This window comes from Piliocolobus tephrosceles, chromosome 13 (genome assembly GCF_002776525.5).
Source record: "Piliocolobus tephrosceles isolate RC106 chromosome 13, ASM277652v3, whole genome shotgun sequence".
Lineage (NCBI taxonomy): Eukaryota > Metazoa > Chordata > Mammalia > Primates > Cercopithecidae > Piliocolobus > Piliocolobus tephrosceles.
The window spans coordinates 112,879,050-112,888,462 of record NC_045446.1 but is presented as its reverse complement, the minus strand read 5'-3'; the positions used below and the strand labels follow the sequence as shown (position 1 = coordinate 112,888,462).

The 9,413-nt window shown below is 49.1% G+C and overlaps 1 non-coding gene across 1 annotated transcript; it reads right to left on the bottom strand.

Annotated features, from left to right (window-relative positions):
* Positions 1 to 4,998: 4,998 nt before the first annotated feature.
* On the bottom strand, positions 4,999 to 5,134 carry LOC111540380. Its single transcript, XR_002730965.1, has one exon. It is a non-coding gene; the product is annotated as a U8 small nucleolar RNA (small nucleolar RNA).
* Positions 5,135 to 9,413: the final 4,279 nt, after the last annotated feature.

Sequence of the window (9,413 nt, the reverse complement as noted above, 5' to 3'; positions counted from 1 at the left end):
CTGAATGTTGCCATTCTCATCTCCCTACCCAGATAATGTAATTATTTTAATGGGAGCTTTTTGGAAAAACATGTGATCCTCTCGAACCTCACTGGGGATCTTGTGAATTTTTCCTGTGTGTTCAATTGGTTAGAGGGATTTAGAAAGGAGGACACAGTGTGACCCTGGCCCTTGCAATCCTGTCTTGGTGCAGTAGAATTGACCTGGCCCTTTTTGTGGAGACAGGCCAACCCTCTCCAACAACATATCTGTGCCATAAGATACTTCCCACCTCTTGCCAATCCATATTGTGATCTGGGTCATGTATCAGATCAGTTAGGCGACAGACAATACAGTGCAGGTGTAAAAAGCAAATGATCTGAAGATAGAAATCCTGAGATTCAAATGATGCCTCCGTATTTTCTATTACATACCTTAGATGAGTTATTCAGCCTTGCTAAGAGAGCTTTTGTTTCCTCATCTGCAATTTGGAGTAATGTAAATGGTTTCTTACAGGGTTGCTGTGATGATTTAAAGAGATCATGTAAGAAAAACACCCAGCACGCACCCGACACATAGTAATTGTTCCATAGATGGTGTGTTCGTTGTACTAAAAGAGTGGTAGTCAGTGATGATGTTGCTCCCTTACTGGGACACCCTTTGCTTTTTTGCCCCCGCCTTGTGAGTACCTGGTACTCTTTTTTGTACCCATCCCTCAAAGCTCAGTTCATGCCAACATAGTCTTGAACCCGAATTAATCTGCACATAGCCTCATCAAAGCACTTCAGGTGACTGTATCTTCATCAGCAAAGCTGGGCCCAGAAGCCCTTAAGAACCTGGCAAAGTTCCTTCTGGCTGGCTTGGCACAGCAGGAAAACAGCAGTGTCAACTGCTTATTTCCTGCAAAGGCGGCAGACTCTGCCTTTCACAGTGCACGGCAGACAGACGTCACACACCCAGACAAGTTCCCAATTAACCACACACAATCAGTGTCTCTCAAAAGTGCATACATTGTGCTCTGCCCAACTAATTAACTGCACTAAACATGCCAGGGTTAAAGGGGGCATGGGTTATCAAAAAGCCTTTGAGAACCAGACCAGATTCAGGGCTGAGAAGACTCAAAAGTTCTTTTTTTTTTTTTTTTTTTTTTTTTTTTAGAGACAGAGTCTCGCTCTGTCGCCCAGGCTGGAGTGCAGTGGCACGATCTCGGCTCACTGCAAGCTGCAAGCTCCGCCTCCCGGGTTCACACCATTCTCCTGCCTCAGCCTCCCGAGTAGCTGGGACTACAGGCGCCCGCCACCTCGCCCGGCTAGTTTTTCATATTTTTTAGTAGAGACGGGGTTTCACCGTGTTAGCCAGGATGGTTTCGATCTCCTGACCTCGTGATCCGCCCGTCTCGGCCTCGCAAAGTGCTGGGATTACAGGCTTGAGCCACCGCGCCCGGCCAAGACTCAAAAGTTCTGCTCTAGTTTACCACCAAGCGGAATGGGATCTTAATGCCACTCTCTGCAAGCAGGGGCACTGCTGGAGACTCTACCTCTCGAGGTTGTTAGAACTTGGGCAATGGTAATGACCTATAGGAAAGTGCTCTGAGAGGTATAACAACTACACGAATGCACACTAAGAATCCTCCTGGCCTTTGCTGTGACTGTTGTTTTTCCTGTGGCAGGAAAGGTGGCCGATCTTAAACAAACACGAAGTGTGCATGTGCCTTCTAAGGTGTGAGTTTTACACACATAATCTCATGAGATCCTCATGACCCCTGTACCCATGAGGAAAATAAACCTCCTGAGATGGGCCCCCAAGGGGGTCACACAGATGGTGGCTGAGCCACAACCTGAATCCATATTAATCTCACTTTAAAAATCTGAAGATTCATTCTCCTCCCTATCTCGTGCAAAATAAAATTCTTCCTGCATAGCCCCTTTCAGAGAGTGCCACCCTTTAGTTTTCCATTTCCCTCTCATCCCTCTCCATCCTTCTCCTCCATCCCTCAACTTGCCCTCATTAAAAAATACTCTCTTCAATCGCTTGGACCCGGGAGGCAGAGGTTGCAGTGAGCCGGGATCGTGCCAATGCACTCCAGCCTGGGTGACAGAGAAAGACTCGTCTCAAAAAAACAAAACAACAAAACAAAAAAAAACCTCTCTTCTCTGAAGCTTCCCTTCCTAGACCAGTGACTTCTATTTAATCTGATGGAACATTCCTTGCCAGTCTGCCAGCTGAATGCTGCCATTCTCCTCTCCCCACCAGGTAATATATTTATTTTAATGGGAGCTTTTTGGAAAAACATGTGATATTCTCGAACCCCACTGGAGATTATCCACTTGCTTCATCTCCACTGGGAGTTGCCCAGAGCAGCCATGCTGATGGACATGAGGGTGCTCACAAGAGTGACATCAGAAGGTTCCACTAGGTGACATTTCTTCAAGAAGGTTACTACAGAACAGGGTAGAAGGTAGAGGGCGCAGTAAGGAGTGGCTGGGAAATCCTGTGGGCAAAAACAGGATCAAATAAATTATCATGTGCAGTAGCTGGAGAACTAGCTTTACTTGGATACAACAGAGGGACCAGGGAAAACACAAGTCCCTTCTCTTGCAAAGCCTGCAATCTCTCCCTTCCCGGTTCTCTATTCAAAGCCTTCCTGGTCAGAGAGGCAGCTCTTGGGGCTATGAGTCACAGGTGGCTACTAAGAAGTGATGTTTCATCTACCTCTAGGTTCCAGGCAGGGAAGGGGTGGTGGACGGGGCCTCATCTGAGAGTTTTGTCATGGAATCACTTGGAAGAGGAGGTTGATGCCACATTATCACCCTCAGGAGTTATTTTCTAAGACTGCAGCAGAGATAATGACTAGGAGTTGCCATGTTTCAGCACATGAAGTATGCCCAGCACCGAAGCTGCACCTCACTTTGCATCTATTCTGTCTGTCATACACACACATACATACACACAACTACAGAAATTGGGAGCAGGTGGACAGTGGTTCATTATTGCTAGACACCACAGAGAGAGACAAAAGTCCAGAAAGAATGACGTTATGCGTTATAAATTTAGCAAGACGCCGATGCCTCTGCTTCCCGTCTGCCTGCTGTACCATTGCTCAAGCCCTCCTGGCCTCCTGTCTCACTCACACCTGCAGTCAGAAGTGAGGCCCTTCAAGAGATGCCTGCTCTGTGAGGTTATTTAAGTCAGGAAGCACTAATGTGAAGAAATGCTTTGAAGCAAAGGCCTAGATGTTCAAGTCCTCCCACTTACTGGAGTTGCTGTTACCTTTAAGATTTAATTAAAAGTGGTTCAAAAATCTCCATCCCCTCTGCAGCGGAAAAGGCGTCCTCCTGACAATATCACTGCAGTCTCTCAACCCCTAGATCCTGCTTGTGCTGAATTCTTTCTCTCTCCTGTTCCCTCCTGAATTTGCTCTCACCTTTCCTGAACGAATCACCCCCACTGGACACCCCCACATCTTGTCATGTCTTCACTCCCTAATTGCTGCCACCTCCAGGCTCTGTGTTAAGCAGACATTTCTGAAGGGACGGGCAACAGAAAGAAGTAACACCATTCTGTTGCTCAGTAAACGACAGACTGAATATTACGCACTCCAGTTTTTAAATTCTCCTTGAGCCATTTCTGTCACCGGAGGGGTTTTACTGACTTCCTTTCTCATTGGCTTAGTCACTAATTCCTCACAATGCCTCTGGCCCTTTCCCCCTAACCTCTCTTCCTTTCCTTGCTAGGCAGATTGCCCCACCCCCTAAAATTCCTATACCTTTTTAGGCAGAGAGATTTAACTACCTCTTACCCATTGCCAGCCATGCCCTAAGGCTTAAGGGGCGTCTTTTCACAATTTCAGCAAGGCATTTTGCTAAACCTGTGCGGTCTAATACTTTAAATGTAATGAAAATTAAATACAATTTAAAATTCAATTCTCTGATCACCCTCGCCGTATTTCACGTGCTCAGTGGCCACCTATGGTTAGTGACCTCTGGGCTGGACAGTGTAGACAGCAGCGTTCTACTGGACAGCTAAACCCAGATTCATTTCTCCCCTAAGGAACTGTCACTGGCTATTCGACTGACACTTTTTCCTGCCTACTTCCTTAATGTGGATTCAGTCCTTATGCTGTGAAAGGCGCTTTTCCCGCGTTGTCGCCCGGCAGCCTCCTAACAGTTCTCTAAAGCGGGCAGCGCTCTCCCCCTGGCTCAGGGAAGGAGCCCGAAGTCCGCAGCCGGAGCAGCGATCGTGTCCGCTCCACCAAGCCGGAAGCCCGGGCCGTGACAGTGTGTCACACAAGGCAAGTAGCAAGTAGGGAAGGGCTTCGTCAACCACGTGTGATGTGATCGTTCCATTAAACTTTAGGAGGGGTTTTCTTAGTCGCAAGGGTTCAGTCCCCAAAGTGGGTTCACTGAAAAGGAAGCTCAAAGACTGTTTTCTCCGGAGGATGGAAGGCACGCTTTGCTGGGATGGATGCCGCCGCTTCAGGCGGCTGGTAAGGCCCAAACGCGTGTAGACGGAGAGAGGGCTCCCTTGAGGGCAACCAGCAGTAAAAGGAGACAGGCGGCGAAAGAGCCCCGAATTCCTCCCACGCCGCTCCTGCTCTACTCTCTGCAGCGCAGCCAGCCAGGCCGCCGCCGCCCCTGCTGCCTGGGAGAGCGGGCGCTTGTGCAGGTGTGGCCGCCGCTGACCCGCTTCCCTCGGCGCCCGGGGGAGGCAGGGTTCGGCGACCGCGCCACCTGCTGGCCTCTTCCCGTGCTGCCGCCTGCCCCTGGGCCCCTCCGTCCCTGCCCGCAGCGCCACAGCACATGGGGAAGTCCTTAGATGCAGGTTCTTGGGCCTCACCCGAGGCTTACTGAACCGAAAACTCTCTGGGTGGGTCCTGGTAGTCGAGTCTGAACAAGACCCTCGAGTGATCCTGATGCACGCTAAAGCTTGGGCACCAATAATTTGGGAGTCGACCTAAGTTCGCCATTTATTAATTAAGTCAAGTTTTTCTTTTGTTTTGTTTTGTTCTGTTCAGAAAGAATCAGATAGGAGCATTCCGGGTGTTGCAAGTCCTGATTACACAGAGACCTTAGTCACACATTTCATGCTTCTCCAATCATCATGTTCTATCTGCCCTCCAAAACGAGGAACAGGGAAGGGTTATCCCACCTGACAGTTCGTTAAGTCAAGTATTAATGAGCATCTTCTAAACAATATGGAAATACAGGAAGCAAAACAGACATGATCCCTCCCCCACTCCCTCCCCAACACACACATAGAATGTAGAATGGCTTACTTTATCATCACATCTCTGTGCAATAGGAAAGGGAAGCATTAAAATCACCCTTATTTTACAGACAGGAAACTGGCCTGAAATCAAACATGTGGTAAACAACTAGGTCAGGTCCAAAGCTTAGGGGCTTTTGTTTGTTCGTTTGTTTTTAAGACTGGCAGGAGCACCAATCTCAGGTCATCTGCATGTCAAATCAATCAATCAATCAATGTCAAACCAGGTCAATCTTCATGTCAAAGGCTGAACTTATTTACCAAACCACACACCACCAACTTTTCTAGATTGACTTGTGGTTTTAGAGTGGAGAAGATGGGAGAGGAGAAATCTCTCCAAATCAAGACAATTCCCTCTCCCTCCTACCAGACTGAAACTTCTTACACTGCCTTAAAATTGCTGGCATCATTCCTAAAGCTAGCAAATAGGCTTCCTTTCCAATTATTATCCTACTATAACCCTTGCCTAGCTGTTCCCTCTCCACCCTTTCCAATGACATGTATGACATTATGGTGCAGGCTGTGATGGGGCAGGCCATATGGTGTGCGTGCTGCCTGAGGGGCACAGCTTTAGGGACTCTCAGGAAGGTAGGAATTTAACTTGAACTGCCTACTTGGGGATTGAAATGGGAAGACAATGGAACCAAAGAGAAGCAGGAAAATGCTGAAGAGGAGAGATAGGAACAGAAGACAGACTTGGTCTCCTCTATCATTAATTTAGCAGCTTCAAGCACCAGATAGGCTGTTTATTAACAGCACTCAGTGGCAGCACCTGTATGTGCAGGGCATTGGGTCAGGTCGCTGCCTTCAAGGGACATCTACTTTGCAGGCATGTAGAGGTGAATGACTTAAATATATGTGGTATTTCTGTGTTTAAAATTCCCTTGGCCATAAATATATATATATATATATATTTCGACAGAGTCTTATTCTTTCACCCAGGCTAGAATTCAGTGGTACAGTCTCAGCTCACTGCAACCTCTGCCTCCCAAGGTCAAGCAGTTCTTGGGCCTCAGCCTCCCAAGTAGCTGGGATTAGAGGCATGTGCAACCACATCCAGTGAATTTTTCTATTTTTAGTAGACAGGTTTCACCACATTGGCCAGGCTGGTCTCAAACTCCTGGCCTCAAGTGATCTGCCTGCCTCAGCCTCCCAAAGAGCTGGTGTCACAGGATCCTTAGATTGTCACTTTTCCAGCCAGAAACCTCTGTGGCTGGTGGCATCTTTGCCTGAGTTTTGCTTGGGCCCACTGGGCTTGTTTCACCCACTCAGCCCTGCAAGCTGTGCTTGGCTCACATTACCAGCTTGGATCCCATGCCTACCAAGGGCAAGTCAGGTGCAGAACAGCAAAGGGTGTGTGAGCAAACACAGGGTCTGGCCACTGCATACAGCCAGGCATGCCAGCTGCAGCAGGGTGAGCAGCTCCAGGAGCCAGCACAGGCACCAGCTCCACGCAAGGCTGCAGCTGGACCAGGTGTACCACAAGCGGCTTCCACTGTGGGCACCAGGGAACATGCTGGCACCCAGAAGTTTGGAGCCAGAAACCACAGAGTCCCAAAGATGGTGTCACAGCCCCTGTTCATAGAGTCCTTAGATCTAGGGTCGCCAAAGGGCAGCAGCTCTTCTCTCCTTCTCATCGCCTGCAACGTAGTGAACTGGGGTGGGGGAGAAGAAGGAGTGTGTTTCAGCCCTCTTTGTGTTACAGCTCTTTCAGTCCTGCAGGGTCCTGAGTTCTTGTCCCGCATCCAGGAAGAATGAGAAACACAGAAAACTAGAGGTTGAGCAAGGTGGAGAGGAGTTTCACCAAGTGACGGGACAGCTCTCAGGAGACCTGAAGTGGGTGGCTCCTTTCCAAAGGCAGGTCATCCTGACCAGTCCAGGAGAACCGAAGTTGGCAAGCTCCTTCCTATAGCTGGTAGTACCCATGTCTCTGTGTGTCTGGCTGAGTCTGGGGTTTTTATGGGCTTCAGAAGGGAGGAAGTGCGTGCTGACTACACCATGAGCAGCCATGGGCAGGCCAGAAAAAGCACCATAAGTTCTCACTCTGTGCCATGAACTCCACCCAGACCTGACACTCCCACCCCCAGGCTTCAGGCCATCTGGGGCTTGAGGGTGGGTCTTCACTGGGGACCTGGCCCTTTCTGCCCAGGAGCCTGTCTGCCTCCTGCTGCCATCTACAATCATCTGCAGCCCCCAGACTGTTCATACCAACGGCTGCCTGCAGGCCTGTGCTGAACCACCCTTGGCCCTTTCTTGGCCTCCCCTGTGCCCATCAGTGCCCAACGTCTGGAGGGGGCTGAGGCAGCTGGGGGCTGGTGTGTCAGCGCCACCCTGAGTGTGCACACACCCAGACAGGTCACAGCGGCACCTGGGCTCAGCCACAACTTTGCTCCACCCCAGCGCAGGCTCCGAAAGCAGGGAGAGACCAGTCACCCAGAGCAGGCACTTCTAAGCCTGCGGAGGAAGGGTGGCTTCCCAGGTCCCTGAGAGCACAGGAATCCCCAGGTCTGCAGCCACAGAGGGTGGGGCTCCCACCCTGCCAACTCGGAAGGAGGCGGGGCTTCCTCCCACCTGTTCCCAGCTCCACTGGCTCCATGGGGTGCACAGTTCTGGCTGTGTCTCCCTCATTGCAGTAGGTGTCTTCACAGCAGCTGCTCCAGACAGGCCACTGCTGCCATCACTAGGATTACAGGCATGAGCCACCATGCCCGGCCCATAAAAATAAATGAACAAACAAATAGGAATATTTTTGTAGTAATAATGGTAACACTTACTGAGCACCTAACTAAATGTTAGACAGCATTCCAGATAATGGAACTAGGGTAGCCAAGAAAATTACAACGACCTTGGAAAGTACCATTTCTGGTCTTTAGCTTTGCAGGCCTGAGAATTGGATTTTACTAGTTCCCTCCTTGCTTTTCTGATGCATACCTATCAGGTTCACAAGAAAATATATTAACCAGGATAACATGTCAATTAACAGTCAGATTTATTACTGCTGAGTCATTGTTGGTCATATTTGTGAGACAGCACCTCCTCTTTCCTATGAAAATCTACAGGAGAAACCAACTTCAGTGACTTGGTGGGATAGGATCAAAGCAAGGTGCATTGGATGAGGGTATTGGAGCATGTTAAAAGGTTATATCACAGATGTCTGCTCATTTTCAGCACAGGAAACACATCTGAGATGGGTCAGAATGTTGGTTACATGAAGGGCTCCCTTAAGGGAAGGGCTCAGGATACCCTCCGTCTGGGTCAGGGCTGGGACACACGAATGGACACGCACTCCCTTCCTGCCTCCTTGCATGATTTCAGAAAGGCTGCAATGCAGGTCATCTGGTTTGAGCTTTAGCCTCAAGGTTCTTTGGTTCCCTTGGTTGTAGTTCTCCTGCTCTCCACTCCCAAGGATTATACTCATAACTACCTCTCAAGGTAGTTTCATCAGTAGACAGCTCATTCTCATCTATTCTGGGCTGACTTCAGGGCTGGGCACAGTGGCACGTGGCTGTGGATAACCCCAGTGGGTAATCCCGGTGGATGCCTATAAATCACTTAGGGATGCCAAGGCAGGAGGGCCCCTTGAGACCAGGAGTTCAAAACCAGCCTGGGCAACATAGCAACACTCTGTCTATATACACACACACACACACACACACACACACAGGCACACACAAATGTGTTCTGTAAAATCTATCACATTTTAGAGTGGGCTGACTATATACCTGTGCCGTTTTTTAATATTTTTCTCCTTCCCCTGTATTTCCTATAAACTGCAATTGGAGCCTGAGGCTAGATCCCATTCAAGTTTGATTTTTTGGTGAGGCTATTTTGCAGAGTAGTTGAGTACTTCCTGTCACTTCACAGGCGGAGATATAAGACACAAGGCATTTCTATTTGTGTGACATGACTTCCATCAGTGGATTCAGAATATGCCAGTGAAATCCTTTACATGTGGAACTCCCTGCAGCCTCTTGCCTAATGGCTTTAGCAGCCATCCATGACTATGGTGGGTTTTTTTAACACGTCTACCTGGCTAGATCAGACCGTATTTCCCAGAGTTCCCTTTTCCCATACGTTTCTGGCTAAGACGAGCCATGAGGGAGATTCTTGGGAGCTTCGGAAGATGGAAGTGAGGCAGTAGCCATTTGGTAGGTCACACATGTGGGGCA